Raw genomic sequence first — 18,328 nt, 5'->3', positions numbered from 1 at the left:
GAAAGACATCCTTTTTCCTCAGAGTGATTCAATTCTGCACCCACCATCTGTAACTTGTCACTGGAAAAATCTCAGTCTCAGTCGTTTGGGTGATCCTGAGGACACTGACTCCTGGGAACTAGGTCTCGTGATGCTCTCAGACCTGCAGAGAGCAAATGCAAGACTCCCATTCTGCGGGACTTGATGGTGCCCAGGCGAGGGGCCATGTGTGCAAAGGGCTCTGGAGTCAGGCAGCCTGGGTTATCTTCCCAGCTCCTTAACTTACCAGCTGTGGGGGCGCCTGGGTGGCTCAGTCGGTGAAGCATCTGCCCTTGGCTCAGGTCATGATCCCGGGGTCCTGGGATGGAGCCCATGTTGGCTCCCTGCTCAGCAGGGAGTCTGCTTCTCCCTCTGCCCCTCCCCCTGCTTGTGCTCTCGTGCTCTCTCTCTCACAAAAAACAAAAACAAAAAAAACTTACCATCTGTGTGTCCTTCAACCATTCTTTCTTTCCGAGCCTAAATTTTCTCCCCTGTAAAAGGACGATAGGATTTCTTACCTTCTCAACTTGCAATGGAAAACAAGATGGCCCACAGAGTTTGGCCAGGCCCTAAGTACTAAATCAGTCTGGATTGAGCTTTTTGATTTGTGTTTGTTTTTTTTCTTTTGTTTTTAAGTGCCCAGAAGATAAAGCTTGGCCTGAACTCTTGCTTCCATCAGGAGAAGGACTGTCATTGATAGCTTGTAGCTGCCTTAAACCGAGCAAGGTTTAAGTAACTGGGTCCTTCACCAAAAATGAGAAAACAACCAGTACTAAGGCTTCCCTCTGCCTACCAACTTGAAAGAGCTAGTGAACAAACCTTAGGCAGTCTAAAGAATGTTTAATGTACCTAACATCCTCTTTCTAGAGAGTTTGTGCTTCCAGCTTATGGTTTTATTTTTTGTTTTTTTATCTCAACAATTAGTTTTTTATTAGTATCATTTTTAAAGTTTAATTATTTGGTCTTTGTGACTCGTTCATGTAAACTTTTTTTTTCAGTTAACAGTTTTCATTTTTTTTCTTTTAACAGTCGTATTGATGCATAATTTATGTAACCAAAAAATTCCGTTTTAAGTATGCAATGCAATGACGTCTAATAAATTTACAGAGTTATGCAAACTAGGTATGTTTTCTTTGTGTGTGTTTCTACATGTGCATCGATATTTGCTGCATACATACACCTGTTCACACTGATGTATCAGCTACGAATTATTTTTGTTTGTTTAATATTCAGAGTTAATTTCTGATTGACCCAGTTCTCTGCAGTGATGTTTGGAGTTGCATAAAAACCTAGAAACTGAGGAGCATATTAGATTATTCAGCAAATTTGACTACATGTGTATTTACGACTACTAATCTATTTTTAAAATATTTAATATCATTGCTTATTACTTGTTACACAATTCTGCCTTTAACGTGAGAATCCTACAACATTGTTTTACATTTTTCTAACGTGTCATGCCGAATGCCAAAATTCTGAATTTTCTTGGCTTTATTTTTATTTTTTATGCTTTTTAAAAGCTTTTATTTTAATTCCAGTTAGTTAACATAAAGTTAACTATATTAGCTATATTAGTTTCAAGTGTACAATATAGGAATTCAACACTCCCATACATCACCCAGTGCTCATCACAAGTACACTCCTTAATCCCAATCACCCATTTCACCCATCCCCTCTGGTGACTATAGGTGTGTTCTCTAAAGTTAAGAGTCTGTTTCTTGATTTATCTCTCTATATCTTTTCTCCCCCCCTTTGCTTGTGTGTTTTGTTTCTTAAATTCCACGAATGAGTAAAATCATATGGTATTTGTCTTTCTCTGACTTATTTTGCTTAGTATTATACCCTCTAGCTCCACTCATGTTCTTGCAGATGGCAAGATTTCATTCATTAGTTTACATTACTTTGACTCTTAATTTTGGCTCAAGGATTTAATATGATCCATCACAGAGTCCAAAAAGGAAAGATTCAGAGCATTATTAATAGTAATAGCTTCTATTTATTAAGGATGTACTAGACATCCTGTCCTGAGTGTTTTATGCACCTTTAATGATTATTGGAAGTAGATTATACCCACTTTACAGATGAGGAAAGAGTGGCTCAAGGAAATGAAACCACTTTCCCAAGCTTCAAAGCTTGTTTTCTTCCCCTGAGGACACAACTTCCACAATACTTAAATAAACGATCACAAGTGCCTACAGATAATAAACCTTAATTTGAATCAATACATTCTCATGATGCTTCAGAACAGACTTTAATTCTGCGTTCTGGCTGGTCTGTGTCCATTGACCACGCCAGGTGCCCACTAGTCTGTTTCTTGACAAGGTTTCCTGGGACTAGCGGTTTCTTAGGTTCCCTCCCCCTTCTCTATTCCACGGGGAACACAAACCCAGCCTAGCAATCACCTTGTATCAGTCAGAACTCTTTCAGTTATAAGGACAGAAACTTGACTCAAACTGGCTCTAGCAAAACGTATTGGCTCTTGAAACTAAGAAGTCCAAGCGAAGGCTGACCGCAGACGTGGCTCAAAGCACCCCTTCAGATGACTGCATTGGGACTCACTTTCTCTCTTCTCCTGGAAACACATCGTCTGCCAGAAGCTCCAGACTCAAAACCTCATGGTTCCAAGTCCAGTGAGAAGAAAGAAGAGTTCTTTACCTGTTTCTCAAGTGGAAGTTCTAGGATGATCTACAGTTGACCTGATCATGTGGCTGTATTAGGTATTCATCCCCGAATCAATGGCTGACTCAACGGGGAGGAAATGCTCTGATTGGCCAGACCCAGGTCATGTGCCCAATTATCATTAGAGTTGACATCAGAACCTGGATAGAGAGTTGGGGACAGGTGGTGCTCCTAAAGAAAAACCAAGATACTGTTTTGTGTTTTTTTAAAGATTTTATTTATTTATTCATAAGCGAGAGAGAGAGAGACAGAGGCAGAGGCAGAGGGAGAAGCAGACTCCCCATGGAGCAGGGAGGCAGATGCAGGACTCAATCCCAGGACCCTGGTGTCATCATGACCTGAGCCAAAGGCAAATGCTTAACCAATTGAGGCACCCAGGTGCCCTAAGATATTGTTAACAATAGAATGAGAATGAATGCCAAATAGCAAATGTAAATTACCACAGCATAATAGGTCCTGATGCCCTATGAACCTAGGGATTCTCAATTACATATATTCTGCAGTCCAGTCACATGGAATGACAAGAAGACAGAACATTAGAAATCAAGATCATTCCTAAAATGCAGATAACAACTGCCAACATATGGACAGAGGTCTTATGTTCTGGCTACGTATGGATTTAATCAGTTAATATAAAGCACCTTTCACGCAAAAATTAAGTTATGCCAGAGTCAATACCTGTGTTTCCATAGCTACGTAAAAGTGTCGATCATCCCTCTTCCCCCATGCTTACTTGGTCATGACCTTGGAAATTCCAGGCCTCAAAACAAAGAATCCATAAAGAGGGCGCCTGGGTGGCTCGGTTGGTTAAGTGACTGCCTTCGGCTCAGGTCATGATCCTGGAGTCCCGGGATGGAGTCCCGCATCAGGCTCCCTGCTGGGCAGGGAGTCTGCTTCTCCCTCTGACCCTCCTCTCTCTCATGCTGTCTCTCATTCTCTCTGTCTCAAATAAATAAATAAAAGCTTTAAAAAAAAATCCATAAAGAGACTGGAGGAGCCACAGGCAAGCAGTCCCCCGAAATTTTCAGTTTATTCTAAAGAGCTAACAGAGGAGAAAGTCTCTACTCAGATGGTGTCCATATGGTTTACTTATTATGTACATAGAGTTTATGTCAAACCTACAGCCAGAGACAAGGGTGATGCAGGAGGAACTGACCAATCACCTTTCTTGGAGCTGGAATCCACCATGAACACGATCTCAGCTAGGCACCAGGGGATGAGAGGGGTCATTGTTGGAGAAGCCAGCAGACTGGTAAGACGGAATTAGTTTTGGGTGGATGAAACTGTTAGCACGGCCCCAATACCCTTGGTGGAATATGTTATTATAGCCTGAAAGTAAAGAGAAAGGTGCAACCTGAAAGATAGTGAATATTTTCAGAATGAAGAATATTTAACTCTGAATCTGAATCTTCCTCAAATATAAACTGCTCATTTAAAATGCCCCAGGATTAAGCAGGTCTCCTCAATAAGCTCCCTGTGCATTAGATTCCTTCTCCATAAAACAGCAAGGGTGATGCCCAAGTATATTTCAAATCTCAAATTTAATAACCAGCATTTTCTTAGAAAATGTAGCTGTCATCTATACAGGGATCTCAGCCCAAAGACCTGGCCTCAGCTCACACACGGCACCACCCCTTCACCCGCACATCCCCGTCCGCAGGTGGTGGTGATGATGATGATGATGGGGGGGTAGCAGCTCCCAGGCATCAGTCATTTACTATATGCTAGGTGCTTTTCTTTACCCAAGTGTTTTACATAAGTAATACCTAAGTACCACAATTATCTCCACTTAACAGATCAAAATAACACGAGACCGAAAATAAGTAACCGGCACAAAGTAACAGCCAGTAAGTGGATCCCTCACCCACCTGTTTCACCCAATCATCTGATTTGTGGACATGGTAGTAAGGATCTCAATTTTCTCACTTTCGGTAACGTGCCCGTTGTTACTTTTAAAAATTGTCAGCCTTCTAATTTGGTTATGCATGAACAAGCCTCATGCAGGTAAAGGCGGGACTTAGGAGATTTAGATCATTTTTTGACACTTTCTTAGACCTACCACCGAACATCCTGTCATTGAACATCTAGAACTAGAGAAGGTGAATACTAAGAATTCACCTCAGCCACCTACCCATTCTGGGAGCTGTAGGATGTCACGCAGAGAAGAGGACTCTCAGTGTCGGTCCTCGGTTCGAGCCCTGGCTCCGCCACTTACCAGCTGAGTCACTCCGAAAAGTTCTTATCTTCTCAGGATCAGTGTCTCTTCTGCAGAGAGTGAACGACATACCTCACAGTACAATATAAAACAGCTAACAGCTTCACGCTGGCACACAGGAAATGCTTCATGATAACAGCATCAGATTCAGAGTGGGAAATGCTGAATCCCAAGATGATCAATGCAAGATAGCTGCAGAAGGGACAGAAAGCTCAGAAGACAGGAAAGGATTAAATTTAGAGATAGCCGTTCTATCTCTGCAAGAACTAATCTTGACTAAAATAACCCCAAATGTGCCACTTCCTCTTTCCTGGAATAAAGAATGTTTCATCTGCAAGAATTTCCATCAATGTTTCCCTTGAGCCACTCTTACTTATACACAAACGTTTTCGAATTGTAACTGCTGGAGCCGGAGAGAAGATTGGGGTGGGGGCACAGATGAGGCAATTTGCCTCCACCTGTATCCAAATGATCTCAGTAATGCCATTTCTTGAGAAGGTACCAGGAAGTTGATGGCTGTGGCTCATCACACCTCAGGGAAGTATGATCCCTGTTCCAACTCATTCGTCTTCCTTCTTGATAATATCTGCTTCCCTATTACCAAAACTATCCTTTTTTTTTTTTTTTTTGAGAGTGAGAGAGAGAGAGAGAGAGTAAGCGTGGGGAAGCGGGGCAGGGAGAGGCAGAGGGAGAGGGAGAGAATCTTAAGCAGGTTCTATGTCAGCACAGAGCCCGAGGACGCGGGGCTCGATCTCACGACCCTGAGATCATGACCTGAGCAGAAATCGGGAGTCAGATGCTTAACCGACTCAGCCTTCCAGGCGCGCCATACCAAAGCTATCCTTAAAGCAGCTCTTACACCCTTGAAAAGGTGGATCCAGAAGAAGGTGGAGAGGGTAGCAGGTTGGCTCAGTGGCGTATATTTCAAAAGTTGCTTTGGCCAGACCATTATCATCATCAAGCCACAACAAGACTTGGTCATTTGTGTTTGTCGGGCATCAGAACTACTTTCTGGTTGGCTGCTGACATTAAGCCTCAGTGGGCAGGGAGCCCAGGGCTTTTGTGTCCTAACATTTCACTCCACAACATCCTCATGGTATTTGCCACCTCAAGTTTGCAGTCTATCACTCTTAGAGATGTTTCAAGAGAATACTTGATGAATCTTCTAAGTAAAAGCAAACACAAAAGGGGCATCTTGGGTGGCTCAGTCAGTTAAGCGTCTGCCTTCAGCTCAGGTCATGATCCCAGGGTCCTGGGATGGAGCCCCGCATCGGGGTCCCTGCTCGGCAGAGAGTCCTCTTCTCCTTCTCTCTCTGCCCCTCACCCCCACTTGTGCTCTCTCTCTCAAATAAATAAAATCTTAAGAAAAAAAAGTCATAAAAGAATATATACTGAATGATTCCATTCATATGAAGTTCAAAAACAGGTAAAACTAGTCTCTAGCGTCAGAAGTCAGAATGGGTGGGAGACTTCTGGGTAATCGAAGTGGTGTTTTGTTTTTTTGTTTTCTGAAAAAGATCACAGGTGCTGGTGGGGAGGGAGGGGCAGAGGGAGAGGGAGCGAGAGAATTTTATTTTATTTTATTTATTTATTTTTTAAAGATTTTATTTATTTATTTGACAGAGAGAGAGAGACGGCGAGAGAGGGAACACAAGCAGGGGGAGTGGGAGAGGGAGAAGCAGGCTTCCCGCGGAGCAGGGAGCCCGATGTGGGGCTCGATCCCAGGACCCTGGGATCATGACCTGAGCTGAAGGCAGACACTTAATGAACTGAGCCACCCAGGCACCCCGGGAGCGAGAGAATTTTAAACAGGCTCCACACCCAGCCAGAAGCCCAACTCGACCAATCTCCGGACCCAGAGGTCATGACATGAGCTGAAACCAAGAGTTGGATGCTTTACCGACTGAGCCACCCAGGCACTCCAGAAATGTTCTTTTCTTAATTGAAGTGCTGGTTAACAGGTGGGTTCCCTTTGTGAGAAACGTCCAGAACTGTACCCTTATGATTTTCTGTATATATGTTACATTTTAGTAAGCTTACTGAGAGGAGGAGAGAACAAAAGAAAGAATACAAGAAAATGAATGGAAATTTAAAACAAAAAAAGTAAAATAATTAGAGTCTGAAAAGATGTCTCATTAATTAAAATTACAGTGAGCTATCACTACACCTGTATTACCACAGCTAAAGTAAAAAATGTTGATAATGCCAAATGCTGGCAAGGATTTGGAAAAACTGGTTCTCATACATTGTTGCTCTCAATGTAAAATGACATAGCTATTCTGGAAAATAAAATTTTTTTTGCAGTATTTACCATATGAGTCAGTAGTTACACTTGGGCATTCATCCAGAGACATAAAAACTTATTTCACCCAAAAACATGTACACAGATGTTTATAGCAACTTTATTCACGGTAGAAAAATATTGGAAACAACTCCAATGTCCTTCAGCGGACGAATGGTTGAGCAAAGTCTAGTATATCCATATAACGGAATACTACTCAGCTATAAAAAGGGGGTGCATTGCTGTACATGCAGGGACCAGGATGGACCCCAAGAGCATTCTACTTGAGAAAAAAAATCAATCTCAAAAGATAACATACTTCAGGATTCCATTTATACAACATTCCATAAATGAAAAAACCACAGAGCTGGAGAACAGATGACTGGTTACTAGGGATGGAAGGGGGAAGGAGGGGGTGGGGGTGTGAGTACAAGGAAGTAGGTGGCAGGAGAGAATTCTTTTGTGATGATGAATCAGTTCTGCACCTTGATTATGGCGGTAGTTACACAAATCTATATATGGGATAAAATTGCGTAGAACTCTATGTGCGCGCACACGCACACACAAATGCAGGTTAAAAAATAATGAACCCTATTCAGTGAAAATTAAATAAGGTCTGTAGTCTGGTGCCAACATATCGTTGTCAACTCCTGGGTTTGATATTGTACTACACCTACACAACAGGTCACTGCTGGAGAAAGCTGGATGAAGGGTACACAGGACTCTGTGCTATTTTTACCGCTTCTTATGAGTCTATAGTTATTTTAAAATGAAAAGTGTTAACGGAAAAAAAAGAGAAGACTCTTCAACCCTGGCCAGTTTCAATTAGCCCCATATGTGTTTGCAAACCCCGTTTCTTCAGGCAGGATTATTACCCCATAACTTCTGTGTCTTACCATCAGGTGCTGTCAGTTTGCAAACCCCATTTCTTCAGGCAGGGTTGTTACCCCATAACTCCTACCATCAGGTGCTGTCAGAGGAAAACACACAGTCCTTATGTGGGAGTTCATCTGCAGAAAATACTCACAAATGGCGAGGGAAAGGAGTAGCCAAACTATGCTTCTTAGGCTCACTGATTCATGTCTCTTGCTCCTCGAGTTTGCATGATTTTCATAACGGATTTCACATCAACTTTGAACATAAGACTCTTCTACTGTAAGTGGAATCTTCACATGTGTGTACAAAGATTTTCTTAAATATCATGATAACTAAACAGAAGTAAGGCAGGAGGGAAGGGAGACTCGGGAGACAAGTTGGCCAAGGTAAAGCCATTTTGGGTTTTAGGCTGACCCTTAACCTAAAAGTCCACGGATCATAAAAAGAGATAAAAGATCAGACTCATAGAAGACCACAAGGCCCCACTCCCACTGCCCATAAAAGCCACATAGGTTGGGCATTCTTAAAATGTTCCCTGTGGGTAATTCCACAACCCTAAAATGATAAAAACAACTAACAACCCAATGTAAGTGATAATTCCAAAGTTAAAGAGTAAGCCCCTCCCTATATGGTTAGCTACTTTTGGAGAACTTACAAAGCCCTTTGTTAGAGGCAAAGGGAAGTGGTCTTCTCGATCTGGGAGAAGAGACCGTTACTTTGTCTATGAAGTAGCTCCTTTCTTACTTTTTTTTAGATTTTATTTATTTGAGAGGGGGAGAGGGAGAGAGAGCAGGAGCAGGGGAAGGGGAAGGGACAGAAGGAGAGGGAGAAGCATACCCCCCACTGATCAAGGACACCCCCCTCCCCCACCAACCTGGGGCTCAATCCCAAAACCCTGGGTGCAAAGGCAGATGCTTAACCGACTGAGCCACCCAGGCGCCCCACCCTACCTTTCTTACTTCTATACCTAATAAATCTTAGTCCCTTTCTCTGAAAGTCTTGCTCTTGAATTCTTTCTCATGCAAAGCCAAGAACTCTCTTGGCCTGTGGCCTCAGGCCCTCCATCGCAGAGCCTTAGCCCATTTGGCATCAGAAGAGTTAAAGGTAAGCTACTTAGGAAAAACATCTGTATTAAAATTAGCCCTGGAAAAAGACTGAAAAGCTTAGGTTGTCTTAAATCTCCAAACTTAATTCTTGCTGACTGCCACCAGGAAGTCAGAGCCTCTTACCAAGATGGTAGCTTTCTCTTTCCTCAAGTTAAATAAGGACTGAGAAGCCGGTGTCCTATCAGTGGGATTGCGACTTCTAAAGTCTGGGAGAAAGAAATGTAGCGAACACTATCACACAGATTAGAGGTGATAGCTTCTTTCTCGGCCTGCAAATAAAAGCCGAACTGGTTCAGAACACAGAGTGGGTTTTAAAGCAATCAGCCATGTTTATATTATTATTCTTTGTTGAAATTCTGTGGTTAGTCAAGAGATAGATAAAACAAACTAAAACTAAAACTTCAAAAGCCCATCTTTTTTTTTTATTCTTATGTTAATCCCCATACATTACATCATTAGTTTTAGATGAAGTGTTCCATGATTCATTGTTTGTGCATAACACCCAGTGCTCCATGCAGAACATGCCCTCCTCAATACCCACCACCAGGCCAACCCATCCTCCCACCCCCCTCCCCTCTAGAACCCTCAGTTTGTTTTTCAGAGTCCATCGTCTCTCATGGTTCGTCTACCCCTCCGATTTCCCCCGCTTCATTCTTCCCCTTCCGCTACCTTCTTCTTCTTCTTCTTTTTTCTTAACATATATTGCATTATTTGTTTCAGAGGTACAGATCTGAGATTCATCAGTCTTGCACAATTCACAGCACTTACCAGAGCACATACCTTCCCCAGTGTCTATGACCCAGCCACCCCATCCCTCCCACCCCACCCCCCACTCCAGCAACCCTCAGTTTGTTTCCTGCGATTAAGAATTCCTCATATCAGTGAGGTCATATGATACATGTCTTTCTCTGTTTGACTTATTTCACTCAACATAATACCCTCCAGTTCCATCCACGTCGTTGCAAATGGCAAGATCTCATTCCTTTTGATGGCTGCATAATATTCCATTGTATATATGGACCACATCTTCTTTATCCATTCATCTGTCGATGGACATCTTGGCTCTTTCCACAGTTTGGCTATTGTGGACATTGCTGCTATAAACATTGGGGTGCACATACTCTTTTGGATCCCTACTTTTGTATCTTTGGGGTAAATACCCAGTAGTGCAATTGCGGGATCATATGGTAGCTCTATTTTCAACTTTTTGAGGAACGTCCATACTGTTTTCCAGAGTTGAAAAGCCCATCTTTTTGTCATCAGGAGATATTAAAAAAAAAATCCTGTCATGAGTTCGCAAGTATGAGGAAGTGTTATGATTTGTCCAAAAAGGACTCTGGACACCAATTCTCTGAACATAATCCAATGAAAAGGAAAAGCCCCCTGTCTTGTCTAAGAGCCACAGGGAAAGCCACCGGGGGTGAAACGCAGTGAGGGTCCAAACCACACACTGGTCTCCTTCCTTGGGCTGTGTTCCTGGTCCTTTGCTGACAAGAGGACATGGTGCTTGTTACTATTTCCTCCTGAAGACTCAGGGAGCTGGGCAGTGGTCAGCGACAAGCGAGAAGACAGAACGAAATAGTGGGCAGGACCCCCTGGGATCTGACTCACTAGCTAGGCTGCCAAGAAACGGGGAAGGGCCATGCTCACAGGACCAGTTCAAATCGTGCACTTCTGTGTCCTGGTCCGAAGCCTCACGGGATGCAGACACCCCTCACTGAGCACAAGGATGTGAAGCCAGGGTTTCTCTGGCTTCACAAGTTTGGCTGCAATCAACTTCTGGAAAAATGATTTTTTATTTTTATTTTTTATAATATTTAATTAATTTATTTATTTGACGGAAAGAGAGAGTACAATCAGGTGAAGCAGCAGTAAGAAGGAGAGGGAGAAGCAGGCTCCCGGCTGAGCAGGGAGCTGAGGTAGGACTCAATCCCAGGACCCTGGGATCACGACCTGAGCCGAAGGCAGACGCTTAACTGACTGAGCCACCCAGGCACCCTGAGCATACTGCTTTTAAAGTCTCAATTTCAAAACTCAAAAAATGTTTGAAAATTTTAAAGCCAGGCAGCCTATTTGGGGCTAACTAAGCTTTTCCTGGAATCCTCCTCACCCTGGAAATCTTAATTTTGTACCAACCTACCTGTGCATGGTCACTGTCCCCGCCAGTCAGTAAACTACTCCTCAGGTACAGGAATTAGGTAATCTTATATAGTTCTGGGCCCCAGACTGGTGTTGGACACATGAAAGATGTTCAATCATCATTTCTTCAATTGAATAGATTAACTTAACAGGCACAGATGGGACTCACATCTTCATATGGACAAGAATGTGATTATTAACAGGTTAGCCCACTGTTATTTCATTTTATATATATATATTCATTTCCAGTTAAAACAGACTATCGCATGAAGAACTCCAGACACCCTCAGTACTCTATTAGCTCTGCTAGAGCCAGGAGGGGAAAATAGTGATATGGTACCTCGTTTTCAAAGATGGCCCCAAAGAACCAAGCATCCCAGAATTCATGCCCTTGTGTAGTCCTTCCTATACTAAACCGTAGTAGGTCTTATGTACAGTAGAGGGGTAACTCTGCAGCCTTGGGATGGCCAGAACTTGTACATCCCAAAGAAAGGACTGACCCTTGATTAGCTCCCAGGAGACAATCTCTAAGTCCTTGATATATCCTCCTTAACTGGAGTGTCTTTGTGTATCAAGGGCTTTGGGCCATACCAGAGAGTTTATGCTAACCATGTGATTTCTGGTTAACTTCCATTCTTATTTGCCTGGGACACTGGACCATCAGGTATCAGTTTGACCTCTGGAGGGTCTGGAGACTAACGAAGGTCAGTCATTCCATGCCCATGTGACTGACCCCTAATGAAAACCCAGACATCAAGGCTCAGGTGAGCATCCTGGTTGGCAACACTATGTGTTTGCTGTACATCATTACTGGGACAACTAAATGTTGTCTATAAAACTCTACTGGAAGGGGACAACTGGAAGCTCGTGCCTGGTTTCTCTTGGATTCTGTCCTCTGTGTTTTTTTCCTTTGCTAATTCGAATCCATACCCTTTTGCTGTAATAAACCTTAACTGTAAGTATAATAGTGTTTGAGTTCTGTGAGTCCTTCTAGCAAATCATCAAACCTGAAGGTGGTCTATACTCTACACATAGCCTGTAGTTTGCTTTAACCAACAGAATGATGCAGAAGTGACATTGTGCCTGTTCTGAGCATTTGCTTTAAGAAGGCCTAGAAACGGGGTGCGTGGGTGGCTCAGTCAGTTAAGCGTCTGTCTTCAGCTCAGGTCATGATCCCAGCGTCCTGGGATCGAGCCCCACATCGGGCTCCCTGCTCTGCGGGAAGCCTGCTTCTCCCTCTCCCACTCCCCCTGCTTGTGTTCCTGCTCTCGCTGTGTCTCTCTCTGTCAAATAAATAAATAAAATCTTAAAAAAAAAAAAAAAAGGCCCAGAAACTTCTGCCCCTGCACTTTTGGATGCCCTGAGAAAGTAATAAGTAGAGACCAGGAGAAGAAGAGGGGCTGGCCCAGTCAAATCTCCAGAAAACTCCAGTCCGAGCCACAGTCTGACTACAACCACAATAAGACCCCAACTGCTCTGTTAAGCCTAGTCAACCCACAGAATCATGGGAGAAAAAAAAAAATGTTTGTTGTCTTTAACCACTAAATTGTGGGGTGGCTCGTTATGCAGCAATAGAAAACTAAAGCCAGCAGGCATGATCAAATAATTGAAGAGATTCAGAATTTAATTGGCTAAGAAACCAGACCTAAGTAATTGCAGGAAACCATTATGTCCAACAACTCAACCCAAAAGAATTTTCCTAAATTGAACGCAAAAAGCGATTTATTAAGGAAACCCAGAAATTAAAATATTCTCTTGGGCTGTGGAAGTCTTTTAATTTATTGAAGGCTCCAGGCTTCTTTTCTTTTCTTTTTTTTTTTTTTTTAAGATTTTCTTTATTTATTTGACAGAGAGACAGCGAGAGAGGGAACACAAGCAGAGGGAGTGGGAGGGGAAGAACAGGCTTCCCGTGGAGGAGGGAGCCTGATGCGGGGCTCGATCCCAGGACCCTGGGATCATGACCTGAGCCGAAGGCAGATGCTTAACGACTGAGCCACCCAGGTGCCCCGCTCCAGGCTTATTTTCATTGCTTGTTTGGAAAGTCGTGACAAGCCCTCGATAAATAATACCTCACCAAGGGACAGCCTTCAGGTTTCAAAGCCCACCATGTCTTAAATTTTTTTTTTAAAGATTTTATTTATTTATTTGACAGAGAGATAGAGAGAGAGAACAAGTACGCAGAGAAGCAGGCAGAGGGAGAGGGAGAAGCAGGCTCCCCGCTGAGCAGGGAGCCCGATGCGGGGCTCGATCCCAGGACCAGACGCTTAACCAACTGAGCCACCCGGGCGCCCCCCATGTCTTAAATTTATCGTTAAAATGAGAATGTGAGGTAGTTGCTCTTATTCAAAGTGTAGCTAAGGCGGGAGAGGACCCCCTCCCCACCGGCAGACAAGTTGAAACACCGGTTTCAGCTGCCTATGGCCTCTGTGGTAGCCCGCGGGGTTCTACCTGACCACCCACCAGTGAGTTCCCAGGAGGAAGAGATGCCAAACTCCTGACCCATGGTGTTTGAAAATACTGTGGAACATTCCCACTCACGGATTTCACTGCAAGTTCAGTGAATATTTTCAGCAAGCCAAAAATGAGACTCCTTAGTCAAGACAACACAAAGTCCCTATGGTTAGGGAACAGCAATAGAGTGGCAATTTAATTATCAAGTCCTCTTCCAGGACACTAAATGTCTTATAAAAATGTATCATTTGCTCTGCAAGTATTTATCCTTTAGTGAACATAAGTGGTCTTAGAAAAGAGGAGTAAGAGATCTGAGCAGTCACTTAGGTTGGTTGAGTGGTGGGTCTTGCTGGGCTCCTAACAGCCCATTTCCGGGAAAATGGAACCTGGATTTCTCATGAAACATCAATCAATCATCCCGGATACTGGTGACAATCCAAGTAGGCATACTCAAGAGTTTTCACTTCCATGCCTTGAATTAAACCTCACATCAGGCAGGTTTAAATGACTTAATTAATCCATCTGTAAGCTTTTAAATGGAAAAACCAAAGTATAGAGAAGCACATTGTCTTGGGTTGTTCTAGTGAATCAAACCACATACTTTTAAAAATCACATGTGCTTTCCTTATGTTAAGAACCTACCCCAAGCACCAAAAAACAGACTCTAACTACAGAGAACACACTGATGGTGACCAGAAGGGAGGGTGGTGGGGGGGATGAGTGAGGTAGGTGATGGGATTAAGGCGTGCACTTGTCCTGATGAGCACTGAGTAATGTATAGAACCGCTGAGTCACTATATTGCATACCTGAAACTCATATAACACTGTATGTTAACTATATTGGAATTAAAACAAAACAAAACAAAACAAAACAGAGCAGAACAAACCCCAAGTGCCTGATCAGCACCTCATCTCCATGAGGCCAAGACAGTTTCGTAGCTATTAGGGAAGCTGGCAGAGAATTTCTTCCGGCACCCATGAAGGACGAGGAGGGGGGGCCTTATCCATTGGCTGCCTCCTCCGACAAAGATCTCATGGAAATTCGGTGGACATACAGAACCAGTCTCTGTACTTAACATTTTCCAAAGCACAGATGTTTTTCTCTTAACTGTGAACGCTGGCTGACTTGTCTGAATCCTTGTCAGGGCTCAGCAGACGGGACGTTTTTGGTGTCTTGTCCCCTCTAACTTGGGGGTTGATGTTCACTGCTTGGATGGAAAACACATCTTTGGCGAGACAGACACGAAAACACATCTTTGGCCGCTTACAGGAAAAATGTTTCCATTTTGGGAAACTCCCTGTGATAAAAGAGTTTTTCTGGCTCTGGGCATACATAAGCAACCACAAGGACACTTCAGTAAAAGAGAAAACAGATTTATAATCGTTTGCCATGATAGTGATATGCAGTTATAAGCTCCTGAGGATTTTCCTGTTGTTTCATTTTGGAAGCAAAAAGTTGACTCATTTTTCTGGTTAGTACCTCAGTGTTTTCATTAGGGGGTTTCTATAAAGACTTTATCTGAATCATCATAAGGAAAACATTTCAGAGCTTGGATAAAAGTTTATCTCCCATAAACAGCATGGACTGCTAAAACCTGCTTGGAGTTGAACAAATTACAGAGAAGCTTTAGTCCAGGACTTCAATATATCAAGTGAAACAGTGATTTTTCAAACACGGCCAAATTCAACTAGTTTAGATAATGCAAGTTTGGAAATGCAAGATTGACTAAAACTGTCAAAATATTCTTAACATACTAATTAAGTTTATTAGAATATTTTAATTCTGGGGTGCCTGGGTGGCTCAGACGGTTAAGTGTTTGCCTTCGGCTCAGGTCATGATCCCAGGGTCCTGGGATCGAGCCCTGCATCAGGGTCCCTGCTTGGCTGGGAGTCTGCTTCTCCCTCTCCCTCTGCTGCTCCCCCTGCTTGTGCGCTCTCTCGCTGTCAAATAAGTAAAATCTCTTTTTCAAAAAAGAATATTTTAATTTCCTAGAATTACATAGCACTTAACTCTTCACTACAAATATTTCATCAAATGGATAGATATATTCATCTTTCTTTTATTATCTGTCAAGATCGGTATGCTAAATTGTAATTAGGTGCTCTCATCAGGGATCTCAAGGATAAATTAAATGCTCAGTAAATATCCAATTGGTATGTACAGACTACAAAATACCATTTTAATCCTTTACAGGAATCAGAAAGCTTAAGCCTTTCATATTTTTAAGTATTTACACGGTGGGAAAACAGAATTTTCCAGGTAATTGTGAATGAGACATTGTCCTGTAAGACCAAAAAAAAAAAAAAAAAAAGCCTTATTTCTGTACCAATAAAGTTCCTAACACTGGTTCCTCTTTTAAACTCATTTTGAGTTGTATATGGAAGGTCTAAGAACCAGAAAAACACAAGGCTATTTTAAAAGTGACTTGCTCAGATATTTCTAGTCTCTAAACCTGGCAAATAATGGTAAAGTTTCAAAGTGAAGCCATACCTTTTCTGGGGAACACAATGGAGAGGTGTGTCTCTCTTGGTTGTGGGCACATAAAGTGCCTTTCTCATCTGTGGAAGGACTGCCTGGGGGGAGGAACACACTGAACCCCATGGATCAGGGTTCAAAGTCATCGTTGGTTGTGAGCACTTTGAAGTTCTGGAGGGGTCTGACATTCGAGTCACGAGATGTCCCCAAATTAGAAGCCGTGTTCAAAAGTTCGTAAAATGTCTCTGTATAAAATCATACCCAGATCTTTAGAGAATAGGTCAGACCTGTATGATTTAAATACCATCTCAAATGTCACTATGTGAAAAACCATTTCAGAAGCACATCACCCATTGTGGTCTGAAGCAATGATGTTTCTAGAATGGCCTTTATCCATACCACAGTTATTTATTTAAAGATTTTATTTATTTGAGAGTGAGAGAGAGAGAGCATTGGCGGGGGGGGGGCAGAGTGAGAAGGAGAAGCAGGCTCCCCGCTGAGCAGGGAGCCCGACGCGGGCTTGATCCCAGGACCCCGCGGGACCATGACCTGAGCTGAAGGCAGACGATTAACAGACTGAGCCACCCAGATGCCCCATCCATACCATATTTAAAGAAAAATAGGGTTTTATTGATATCCTGATTTTGACACTTAATAGCTCTGTGACCTTGGGCACATTCCTTAACTTCTCTTGCCTTAGTTCCCTCATGTGTAAAACTAAAGGTCAGGGTAGGGAATAAATGAGTTAATGTGTCTGGCACCTAATAACCACTCCGTGTCAGCTGTTAACACCAGTATTATCACTCACCTGTTGTAGTAACTCATAATGTTTGCAGAAAAGCCATTGGCATGAAGTTTTAAAAATCAATTTAAAAACAGGACTCCCCCCTTCTGGATAGTCCTCACTGCCTTCCTTCTGTGTGAGATTAGGGGTTGCTCTCTCTCTCTCCCTTATAAATATTTGATTGCTAGCCTGCAGGCACAACTCTATGACCCAAATGTGCCCAGCCTGGTCAAAATTTATCCTCAGGTTCCCTCTCTCTCTAGTTGGTCCTGTCCATAGCTAGAGAGGAGCAAGAAGCACCCGCCTAATGGCTGGGGAATCCATTTTGCATATCTCCGCTGAACTAAACTTAATAAGCAACTTAGCAGGCTATGAAGCTATGCTCTTGCTACAACATGTAAGAGTCACCTGCCCGGGCGCCGGGTGGCTCAGTCGTTAAGCGTCTGCCTTCGGCTCAGGTCATGATCCCGGGGTCCTGGGATCGAGCCCCGCATCGGGCTCCCTGCTCCATGGGAAGCCTGCTTCTCCCTCTCCCACTCCCCCTGCTTGTGTTCCCTCTCTTGCTGTGTGTCTCTCTGTCAAATAAATAAAATCTTTAAAAAAAAAAGAGTCACCTGCCCACTCTGGAAAGTGAGAATGGTAATTTCAGTTCGAATCTGGGGGTTGAGGATTTTATATAAAACAAGGAGACACTCTGGTCTCTGCTGCTTGTCTGGGACAAGCACACGAGGGACCCAGGGAAACTGACCACCTCCTTTAGGGTGTGGTGGGTTAAAGCGGATCACAACCTCTGGAATTTTTAAGTTGTAGGACCTTCCCTGGTGAACTCCTATTTTAATGTTTATCTTCTGGGAGGCAGGCAAATTCAAAGCAAACAAGTACACTATAAATGATGGACACAGAGACAATGCAAATATTTGGGGCTGTTAAGTCTGTTAATTCCTGATAGTTGGCCAGCAGGTTTTTGTTTCTTTTTTTTTTTTTTTTATAAAATAAGATGTTTACTTTATCATCCACATGCATAAAATTACATAGAAACAACACACAAAGTGCTTAGAATGCAAATATTCTTTGGTTTACTCATCAAAATAGCAAATAACAAAATAGTAAAAACCTTATCAGTTAAATAAAAAAGTAACATTCTTTATTTACCTATCAAACCTTATTCAATGTTGAAATGCACTTATTTTCATTCTCATGGTCCACAGCAATATGCTTTCTTCCATTTTGGCCCTTTATCCCCCTAAATTATTTTGATGGGCTCATCTCTAAAATAAAGATTGTGGTACTTTTCTTAGTATTG

The 18,328-nt window shown here is 42.8% G+C and overlaps 1 long non-coding RNA gene across 1 annotated transcript; it reads right to left on the bottom strand.

Annotated features, from left to right (window-relative positions):
* Positions 1-1,668: 1,668 nt before the first annotated feature.
* On the bottom strand, positions 1,669-8,935 carry LOC118016559. Its single transcript, XR_004680859.1, has 3 exons — positions 8,090-8,935; positions 4,829-4,962; positions 1,669-4,026 (listed from the first exon to the last, which is right to left on the bottom strand). It is a non-coding gene; the product is annotated as an uncharacterized LOC118016559 (long non-coding RNA).
* Positions 8,936-18,328: the final 9,393 nt, after the last annotated feature.

The sequence above is a fragment of the Mirounga leonina genome, unplaced genomic scaffold (genome assembly GCF_011800145.1).
Source record: "Mirounga leonina isolate KUSES-001 unplaced genomic scaffold, KU_Mleo_1.0 Mir_168, whole genome shotgun sequence".
Lineage (NCBI taxonomy): Eukaryota > Metazoa > Chordata > Mammalia > Carnivora > Phocidae > Mirounga > Mirounga leonina.
Note: the sequence above shows the minus strand (reverse complement) of the source record. Positions and strands in the feature narration are given on the sequence as shown.